At 34.2% G+C, this 11213-nt stretch overlaps 1 long non-coding RNA gene across 1 annotated transcript in view; it reads right to left on the reverse strand.

Annotated features, from left to right (window-relative positions):
- Nucleotides 1–233: 233 nt before the first annotated feature.
- Nucleotides 234–11213, reverse strand: part of LOC308185778 — a 13536-nt gene continuing 2556 nt past the window's right edge. Inside the window, exons 2-3 of the long non-coding RNA XR_013943750.1 lie at nt 3708–3778; nt 234–1409 (exon numbers count right to left, since the gene is read on the reverse strand). This is a non-coding gene — a long non-coding RNA (uncharacterized lncRNA). The remainder of the gene's footprint in view (nt 1410–3707; nt 3779–11213) is intronic.

Genomic DNA, 11213 nt, shown 5'->3' on the forward strand with positions numbered 1-11213 from the left:
TTATTAAAACTTCATTACTTTTAAGTCCAGTGTTGCAATTTCCACAGTGGTAGCATGGTCAAGCAACTATTCCTTTATCCTCATAAACAAACACAAAAATTAGTAGATTTGTTGTTGACTTGCTTTAAATGCATTACTTGTATAGCTGTAGCTACATTAAAAACAGACAAGACACTATAATGCAATCTAATAAAATGTTTGTATTATTTTGTTTTACATGCCGTCACAAAGAGAAGAAATGGGAAAACAAATCATAAGGCTAATACTGTCAGAACAACTCATGCACTTTGTCTTTCAGAGCTTCTTTCATTGATTATCCAAAAACTGCTATGATTAAATATTTTTAATTGCATTAGATGAAATGAAAATGCAATTCTCCAAACACTAAACCTTTCTGAACTGTGAGTACTAAGCATATCGATAAATTTACTTAGATACTAAGTGACGTCTTAATAGTCCCGCTTGGCTTAATATGAACTTGCATGACTTTTCTAGATAGATGACCCTGCTCTCATCCTACAATTATTCTTCCTCTTCACTGCAAATTACAGCACTTGAACCTCATGTAATTTCCCCTCAGAGAACAGATTTTCTGTATTTTTTCTAGGAATGATCTGAGTAGAAACAGATCCTGCTCTGTTTTTTATGCAGAAATATGGCAGCATTCTGTTCCACTGTTTGTAAAGTGTCCTTGGCAAGGCAGGACACTTCACAAACGAATGAAAAAATAGGTTTCTTAGAACTTGTAATGTCAGGAAGATCTTATAGCACAGGTATTACACAAGGATTAACAGTATCCTTTTTTTCCACATTTTTGTTTGATTTCTGACAATAAATAAGTTACATATATTTTGTTGACAAGTCCAAAAGAGATGGTAGTGATGAAAGACTGAAAAAGGTAAGTGAGCCTTGTGAAAAATGGACCATGAAGCGTAAAGATGCATGGAGAGCTAAGTCTAGTTACATCAGTGTGTAGAATGAATCGTAAGAGAACAAAATGGAACTCCTGTATGCAGCATCCTAGCTGCCAGCTTTACCACTTTTTTATTATGTTCAAAGAAGTGTTGAAAAACAAACCAGAGGCAAAAGTAGATTTATTAAAGGTTCATGAAAGAGAACGTGAAAAATTTCCTTGTTAGAAAGAAAATCGAGAAACCCCGTACAGCCCCCGCTATGGCGATGTACAGTTTAGAGGAAAATGGAAGAAAATTTACTTTAAAAATGCATTTGTTAAAATGCAGTTTTTGGCCCAGCTCTCAGCAACTGAAAAGTTTTACAGTGGTTTTGGAATATTTCTCTTCAAGAGACATGTCACAAAGTTACAGACTCTTATGTGCTGAAAGAGAAGGTGAATCATCTGCTTCTGCTCTCACCGTCGTCATTGAAAAGAGAATTTGGCTGTCCTTAATCTATAAAGGGAAAATATTCAGAGTGTAAACAAAGAAACCAGAAATTCCTATTACAGTCTTTTCTAACACTTTTGTTTATGTTCTCTTATTTTATTTTAATACTTTTATATATGCAATTCTCTTTTATTCTAATGCGAGTCCACAGTAGCTCAGCCTTCATCTAATCAGACTTTATCTTTTTCAGTGTTCGAAGTTTTACCTTGTATGTAGTTGGATATTCTCTCCATTCTTCTCTGCTACTGCCCTTGTTTATCTCCTTTTTTTTAACTTCTGGTTTGGTAAAAGTTCTAATGCTGGCATGTGCTGAACTAATACAAAAGTCAAGGTGAAATTTCTAGGAAACAACATTTTGCTTAATTTTGCATAGAAATTGTAAATCTTTCCTGGTAATGATGGGAAAGGAGTGGCTTCATGCAAATCTTATCCTGAGCAAAAACAACTCTGAATTTATGTTGGTTGTGAAAGACTAGATTCTGTCTCCCATGGCCTGCAGAACTTCTGTGTCAGTGGAGTTTGGCAAGATAACTAAACAAGAAAAGATAGCAGTACTTTAATTTTTTAAAACCCAATTTTTAAATTAAGCTATATGCAGCTTGTTTCTCAGGGAACATAAATAAATAAATACATACATACATACATAGTAACTCTAATTTTGATCACAGTCTCCTGCTTTTGACTCATTTTTACCTCTCTGCTTTCTCCAGAATCATCTGACTGTCCAGGTAAATTTTGGTTTACTACTATCATTATCACAACCCCAGGACACAACTTTGGGTTATCATCCATGTAATGCATAATTCTTAGAACTTTTCTAGTGCTTTGTATAAGCACAATTATTGTGCATAAAGCTTAACATTCACACTGTCTTCCAAAGCAATAAGTCAGAGTACATGTATTTGACAAGCCTCAGCAGGATGTTGAAAAATGCACTGAAATGTTATAAACATGTACTGTTTTTTCTTAGTTGTAAGAAACCTTGATGTGCTCAGCTTTCATCTGCTTCCTTACCCGAAGTAACAGAACGAAGTTTTTCAAATACTCTGTTAACTAATAAAAGGAGCAGTCAAACCACAATAGACCTAATTTCATTTTAATACTTTAAAAAGTTATTAAACTCCTCAGAGATTTGCTTGAATTTGTATTTTTTCTTGGGACATTTTGGCAGCAGTATGCATAACGTTACACAAAAATGGTGACAAAAAGAGGTTTATTTACATTCTTAATTGTGCAGATTATCAGTGTCCTGGATCTGCTGATGATCCAAGCAAGCTTTGGGGCATTAGCCTAAAATTCCATGATATTAAACAGGATGAAATGCACATTGTGAGATTAAAAGGTACTTTTCACCGTTTAATTTGTTTATGGAAAGAAAAGGAGAAGTTGAAACAAGCAAACAAACAAAAAAGAACCATGAAGAGAGAAATGTTTTTTACCCCAGTTTTCTTAGAAATTATTTAGCAATTTAAATATATTTACAGCTGTATTATTATTACTATTACTATTTTAAACTCATAATCTCACAATTGCAGTAAAATAGCTACATACTGAAACATTTCATTGGACTGCGCAGTTCTTGGGTCAAATGTTGTCACTTTGTACATAAAGTTGTGGGTTTTTTGTTTGTTTGTTTATTTTCCTCAGGTTATCTTCTTAAAAGGGACACGAAACATGTTTATTGAATCAATCTGAAAAAGCGTGCTTTGTTTCTGCAATACTCTTCATATATGTACAAATTCACATGTACACATCCACAAAGCATACTTCTATTTTTAGGTTAAAAGTGAATAATGCCTCTACATATAAAATACAGGGATGTGATCTTCACTGTAAGCTCAACTCCTTACAAAATTTACTCTAACTGGGCTTACTTTTGCAAATCATCTGGTTAACATGCTACTTTGTTAACAGGAAATTAGTTCCTAGAGTCTATGCTATTTATATGACTTCTTGTACTGGGATGCTATCATCATCTTCATTTCTAAGTTGAAGGGATCTTACAGAAATGACTAATATACTTTAAATTTGTCTCACACATAACATGCGATTAGTTAGAATAGAATAGTTCAGTTGGAAGGGACCTTCAAAGAACATATAGTCCTGCCTGACTAGACCTCTCTGACCACTTCAGAGCTAACCAAAAGTTAAAGCAAATTAATTGAGGGCATTATCCAAATGCCTCTTGAGCATGAACAAGCATGGGACATCAGCTGCGTGTTCCAATATCTAACCACCCTCACAGCAAATAATTGTTTCCTAACATCCAGTCTGAACCTCCCCAGGTGCAGCTTTGTTCCTTACCGTGTATATTGTCATCAGTTACCAGGGAGCAGAGACCAGCACCTCCCTTTCCACTTCCCCTCCTCAGGAAGCTGCACAGAGGAATGAAGATGCCTCTCAGCCTTCTTTTCTCCAGACTGAACAACCCCAAGTGTCCTCAACCTCTCCTAACAGGTGGTGCCTTCCAGCCCTTTACCCATCTTTGTTGCCCTCCCCTGAATGTTTTCAATACCTTAACATACTGTTTAATTAAATACTTAATATTTAATTAAATACTGCACAACATTTTTCAAGATCTAACACCATTCCTTGGAACGGCAATGTGAAAGCTCTCAACAGTACTCAGAGGGAGCTAGATTAATCACATCATATTTCTAAAAATCATAGTCAAGTGTTTTAGCTGTTAATTCTCACTTAGCAGTGATGCTAATGAGTAGCATATGTACACTGGTGCAGTACTTCTAACAGCAAACACATGAGAATTGGGTTATAACCATGACAAAGTATAGGAAAATGGGAATTACAAATGACAACCTAATGTGGTCAACTCACTGCATCTAAACTTGAAATTAAGATATAAACTACAGTACAGGGGACAATGTCAATCTTACTAATTACCTTAAAGGGCGAGTAGACAGTACCAACAGGAAAACAGATATACTTTATTTTATAATGGGATTCTGAGGTTTAGTCCCCCCGAGCACATGTATGCACAGATTTACAATCTGGTTAAAGTCCACTTTTCATTAGAAACACCACCCTCTGACAGCATCCACAGAAACCTCCCTGAACTCTGTAAACAAAGGGAGGTCTTGCTTCATGCTAGATGTTTGTTTGTTTAAGTTAAACTAAACAGTTGCGAAATAGAGAAGTTGGAAATTCATCAAAATCCTCCATTGATGTTCTTCAATGTCACAATTAATTTGGAAACGTTGTATGATGAATTACTGTGCCAAGTTAACTTTTATTTCTAATAACTCATATTCCTACTGCAAGTATGGTAATTTGCTGGCATTCTTCATTCCAATTCAAATGTTATAAAGGTGAGTTCAGACCCGAGATTTCTTACTGACATGGATGATTTCAAGCTAAACCTGAAGGACTTCTCTGGTAATAATCATGGTAAAAGCATTTTGAGGCAGGAGGAGTCTAACACAAATGGACTGTTATTGATTTTGTATTAGTTTAAAATTAGTTTTGTTGCAACTTCAGTAGACATCACTCTGATTTGCTCTACTAACAACAATTTTCAAGTCACATCCTAGTTGTTTACTAAATTATGTATGGAAAATGTGCACTGGTTCTTGAATGAGAAGGATTTTCTCATTTCCACTATGCAGATCCCAGAGCCCAGTACATCTCACAAAACCAGATACAAAAAATAAACCTTTGAGAAACACTAAGTTATAGTCTTGCTGGTTATTAATATCAAACAGTAACATCAGAAATAATAAAAAGTGATACATATTAAATATGCCCATGCCATTTTCTTATTTTTAGCTGCACAACAGCATTTTTCTAGATGCTCTTCAAAACTTTAAAAGAAGAAAAGTTATTTCCATATGGAATGCTTTCATAGATGAAGAACACAATCACTACATACAGGTTATAAAGCACATAGCAATTATGTAAAACCAATTGAGGCTGTCTAAATCTTGGCTTTGAAACAAAAGTTCATGGAGGAAACGCTGAAAACTACTTGGCAACATTTGTTGCTAACAATGCAGGTTAATAACTAGCATTGGGCCTGATTCTGATCTAACTGACTAGTTTTGCACTTGCATGAACTTTATTGATTTGCATTAAATTATTTGTGATGTTCACTGATAAGTGATTTTATCTGTGACCTGTGGCATAAAATCTGCTTCCTCATTCGTAAACAATTATTTGAGGAAATTTTAAACTATTTCATTACTTATTACTTACTCTCATTTGACCTGTATATTGAAAAAAAAAAGAAAAAAAAAGTTTAATTTTTAACAGGAAAGACATAGGAGTTTGTCATTCTTATATATGCAAAATGACCTCTATTTAATGTTTTGTTTGTTTGTTTGTTTTCCAGAATAACTAGGAACAAATATATCAGTATCAAAGAAAAATATTCTAAATATTAAAAATCATTCATTGCTTTCCAAGACTGCCATGAAATATTTGAAGTTATTTACTAAAACTCTATTCACATTTATTCACTGATAAGATGTTGATGTGGAAATACTGTTCATATGATAGTTCTCATTTGTTACAGCCAGATACTATGTTCTTTCCATAGTTTTCTTGAAGTGAGACAAAAGAGTTATAAATCTTCATAAAGTTTCAGACTAGTTAAAAAAAAAAAAAAAAAGACCATTAATAATGTTTTATTTAAATAATATCCTGTTGACATGAAAAATAGATTAGCCTGAGTGAAAAACACATACTTTTGGGAGTTGCTAATTTATGAATGGACAGTTTCTATGACCTTCTTTTTGCACATATTTAGTGATATAAATGAATAATAAGAAATAATTAGAATAGTTGGGGAAAAAAAAGCTATTTTTATGCATATATAATTGATTATGTTCTATATTTTAGGGAAAACATGTGCAGTCACAGACCTTTAAGATTCACTATTATATTTTGGATTAATGTGGTTTACATCAGATTTGTGAACAAATGATTTCTCCAGAACTGCATGTATATTTTTGATGTACCAAATTATAACAGGTTGGTTTTATTTGTTGCCTTCTTCATGGAAACTATCATCTCTTTTACTTTTTTTCTTATTTTTCTGATGATAGCATAAAGAAGGGAGAAAAAACAATTTCAAGTCTTTTCAACTTAAAGAAGCTAACTATGTTAGATGCTAATAAATATTCTTGCAACTTTTAGGAAGTACAGTAATACTAAAATAGCTGGTACTTAGCCTAATCTGCTTTACAGAGAAAATTGCTTCCTGTGCCTGAAATAGGTTCTGTAACTAACCTTTCCAGAAATAGTGTTTATAATTTATGAAACACTGCTCTTTTCCATCTTGCCACAAAATATCTATTTGCTTTAATATTTTACTTTATTTTTTCTTTGATGTTGTTTTTTATGATTGTATTGAAGTCATTGTTTTTAATCTCTGAATTGCCTTTCATATAAGATAGACCATCTGCCCCCAGAATCAATACGCAGTAAGAAACGTTACAGAAAGTAGAGACCATGCAGAGATGTCCAGAGAAGAGAGATGAGCATTCTGAAAATGTGTTTAGACTGATGTACATGCTTCTAATAAAACATTTTGCTCTAGTTAAACCCAGCTAGATTTTAAATAAATATTCCTGGGCTCCCAGTCAATCTTTTAAAGGGCAAAGACTCTTCGGCAGAGAGGATGTGTTTATCTTCTCCTGAGGGCCTGCTATTCACAGAAGGATATTGTTAAGCTTTGTTTGCAGTCCACAAGTAATATAATTGTTCATAAATGATAGACATGAAGACATCTCCCTATAGTGAAAATAAAAATATATATATTTTATATATATAACCTACTTCACCTGGCTCTAGGACACTCCAGGTAACTCCAATAAAGTCTTTATATCAGAGGTAGATGACTAGACTTCCTTTACTGTCAACAACAATAACTATTTACCTCTGGGATGTTATTCAGTTGACCTACTTTAGATACCTCTTCTGGAGTGTGAGGATTTTTGCTCTAAGTGTTCCTATTTCTCACCACTGATTATGAAGAGTTGCTATACAATTAGCTGAGTATATAACTGTATGGGAGTGACATAAATTTATTGAAGAATGCACCATGTCATTGGCTAATCAAGATAAAACATGTCATCTCCGCCCAGTAAAATCTGAGGGAGTGGGATTATGACTGTTTTTCTAAAAGTGGCTTTTTACTGGTTTTCACCAGCAAATTTGATTTGCAATGCCACTATTCCACAGATAACTGTGGAACAACTGTGTTTGAGGTTTACAGAGTATTATACTGATGCTCATGTTTTGAATAGGTTGTGGTTTTTTTAACTCCAAGCCCCAACTTTCCTTTCTAGGTACTCTGCTCTTTCTTGTACCCTTGACATACTTTGTTGTCTGCTGTGAAAGTACTTAAGCTGAAAAGGTGGAATTTTCATGAAATTTGTTGCACAGGCCTTTCTGCATACAATTGAGCAGACGGTACCTGATTTGTGCATGAAATTAGAAGAAATGATATTGCTCCACTAATAGGTGGCGCTCTATTTGAATGAAAAAAAAAAAAAAAAAGAGAGAGACAAAAATAAGGACAAAGAAAAAAAAATTGTTGTGGCTGCAAATTTTTGTGGGAGAGAAGAGGACACACTTAACTTTGTCCCTCCTTTCAGAAAGTGTCTTGGACCAAAAAATGTCATTATGGATTTGGCAGAAAATAAACCTCATGATGGCATCCCTTTGAGCAGACCACGTGCAGATGTCAAGAAGTTATTCAATATCTCTTGATATCAAGATAACAAAGTGGGTAGCACTAGTTTTTCTACTTCTTGCTCTGACTCTGCCCTTGTACTGAACCAAAGCAAGTTAAACTTGGCCATTACTGGAGCAAAGGTTTTTGCATGAATCAGCCAAATGGTACCTTGTATTAAAATGTGTGTTCAGACTTGTTTGTGGAGGCATTGTGGAGAAATATCTTCCAGGACATTTCTTCTTACAGTGTTACTGTCCATGTAGCAAAAGGAAAAGATTTTTCACTGGGTTTAAATTTCAAATAACTAAATGCTTATGCATCTTTCAGCTGCCTCACCCTATGACTTTATACCTCACAGAAATTTTATAATGACTAAAGAATTTCGAATTGTATTCAGAGATATTTCTATTTAAATAAAAGGAATGATTGGATTTTCAGAAATGCCAGGTACTCAGATACTGTTAAAGTCAAAATGAATTTTGTCGGTAGCCTCGGGGGGGGAGGGGGAGGGGGGGCGGGGCAGAAATTATTTTGGCTTGAAAGTTTATATTTCATAGCTAAAGCTTCCAGATCTAGTACCTGCCACCGACATTCAGACTCCCAGTTCAGAGATAAAAGATGGCACACAATTCAGAACAGTTCACTCCAGTGTGTCTGTCTTTCTAAATAATAACCTCTATTTCTTCTGTGCCACCATTAATAGGATGACATAAGACAGATTAATAAAGTGAATCTCAGAGTGAAGGTCCAGTTATTTTATGAAACTGGATTTCCCCCTTCTTTAACCTGTTTTGGTACTCTTGAAACTCACTTTCCAGTCCAAAGTTAACGGCTGTCTCTGTCAGTATCAGAAGTATAACCATGTGAACCATTTCAATCCCTGTATTATTTGAGTTTGGAAGAAGTGGTTCATCTATCCAGAATTTTCTATAACAGTCATATTGTCTCAACAGAGATTTTTCAAGTGATTTTTTATGATAAGGTCATGCTTAAACATTAAAGACTACATTCAACACAAATAATACAATACCACTACCAAACTGTGAGGTACAGCAGATGATTGTGTTCACTTCCTATTCCAGAGCATTTTTGACAACAGTGCCCTAAATCACTATGAAAGATTATTCATTTTAAGTGTTTTGAGCTACAGTAACTATTTTTTTTTGAGGTTACTTAAACCATTATCTCACTTTTTAAAAGGCATAATTGTTACGCAGTTCAAGAAGTAATTTTGATAGATTATCAGATGCCAAATATAGGCAATTTGGAACATTGCCAGAACTATAAATGACAAAAACTGAAAGTAGAAAACTTTGTTTACCTTCATTAAAATACTTGCACTGTCCTTCATTAGAGGTAGCACAAGCTAAACACATTCAGTGTTATCTGATCTACTTAGCTTTGAGCTTGTCTGGTAAAAGGCAGTAGTTAGATTTCTTTAATGATCAAATACATGTGTTTTGAAGGGCAAACTCTCTTCTCTGTAGAAACTTATGGACAAGAATTTCTTACTGCTGTGATTGTAATCTCAGTAGTACACAAAATGTAAGTCACCTGTCCCCTATTGCTAAAGAATGGAGACACGCAGACTGTGGGAATTGGGAAGATAGTTTGGCAGTGATTCAGAGTAATAATAGTAATAATAATAAAGACTGTTTTGAAAAGAGACAAGTTTCTGTCTAGTCCTGTAACAGTTTCTAAATGATCTGAAGAGCTGACCTCTGGGAGGGTGGAGGATAAGGGGAGAGACAAAACAAATGAACAAACAAACAAATAAATCAATAAAACAGTTTCTGGCCTTTAAAAAAGTCAAAGCAATTTCTGGATAAGAGATGAGTCTATTCTCAGAATAATCTTCTACAGTATAATTAAAAGGAAAATATTTCATTATTAAATGCATAAATCAACATAAATATACCAAATAGAATCATAAACCTTGTCTCTGCTTCTTGTGAAGCCATTTCCTTAGAAATAGTCATCTAGTGACATTAGAGCTGTATGACAGTTCTGGGGACACTGATATGAATTGGCAAAGACACTTCTGGACTGACTTCTCGGTGTTGTTTGGATATGACAGAGCATTTTAGAAGATGCTTGTATCATGTTTAGGAAAGTAAAAATAGTCACAGGTTACCTCCAGCTGTTTCTTTTGGCACACGGATTTCACTAGTTAGATTGTCAACTAGCCCAGCTAAAAACTCTGGTTTAGTCTGTATGCTGCTGTCTCTTAAGTAGTATCTAATGTAATGAAAATGCTGGTTCAATGAATCTCAAGACTATAGGACAAATAGTTTGCCCACCTAGGTTGCAACAAACCCAATCAAAACGAACTGCTAACAGTAACTGCTAACAGTGTTGGTGATATCTTACTGTATGACTTCTGAGGAGAGAGCTAACTTGTACTGTGGAATGCTATGTTTGGTTAGTTATTAATTTTTTTAAACATTATGAAGAAATACAAGAACAAATGATTTACAGCTTCTCCCAGCTAACTGGTGTACAAGTTTCATTTAACTTACTGATGTAATAAATTAAGACAGTCCTAAATCCATGCAGCCCTCAATCTTGTGTTTTATTACTAACCATTATTGCTGCTATCATGCAGCAAGGCGTCGCATAGGTTAATTACAATTTACATGATGAACCAGTGACTTTTCTTTGCTCCTCTTTGATCTTGTATTGAATAGGGGAACTCAGTAGGTTTAAACCTAGGGAAAAGTTTTGTATTAAAATGTAGAACTCACTATCACATAGTCACATAGTACATCATGTATTTCTTCAGGATCTAGAGTGTCAAAGACTGTTCTTTCCTCAGAAGTGAAATAAGTAAACAGTAAAGACAATGAGCAAAAGAAACAAAAAGAAGAACAAAAGAAAAAAAAAGAAAAACAAAAAGCTAGACAGAATCTGATGTTTACCATGTTAGATGGAAAATATTATATAAATTTCCGGGTACAATATTTAAGTGTTGCTTTATCCATTATCTGAAAGAATAGTGAAGTCCACTAAATATATAGTGCTTGAAGTGCACATCATTATTTAGGTGAAATGAGTAAAAAAATGATGCAGTATGGGAAAAAAAAAAAAAACGGAATGAAAAGAATGAGAAACTGTAA

This window comes from Anser brachyrhynchus (genome assembly GCF_964034855.1).
Source record: "Anser brachyrhynchus genome assembly, chromosome: Z".
Classification (NCBI taxonomy): domain Eukaryota; kingdom Metazoa; phylum Chordata; class Aves; order Anseriformes; family Anatidae; genus Anser; species Anser brachyrhynchus.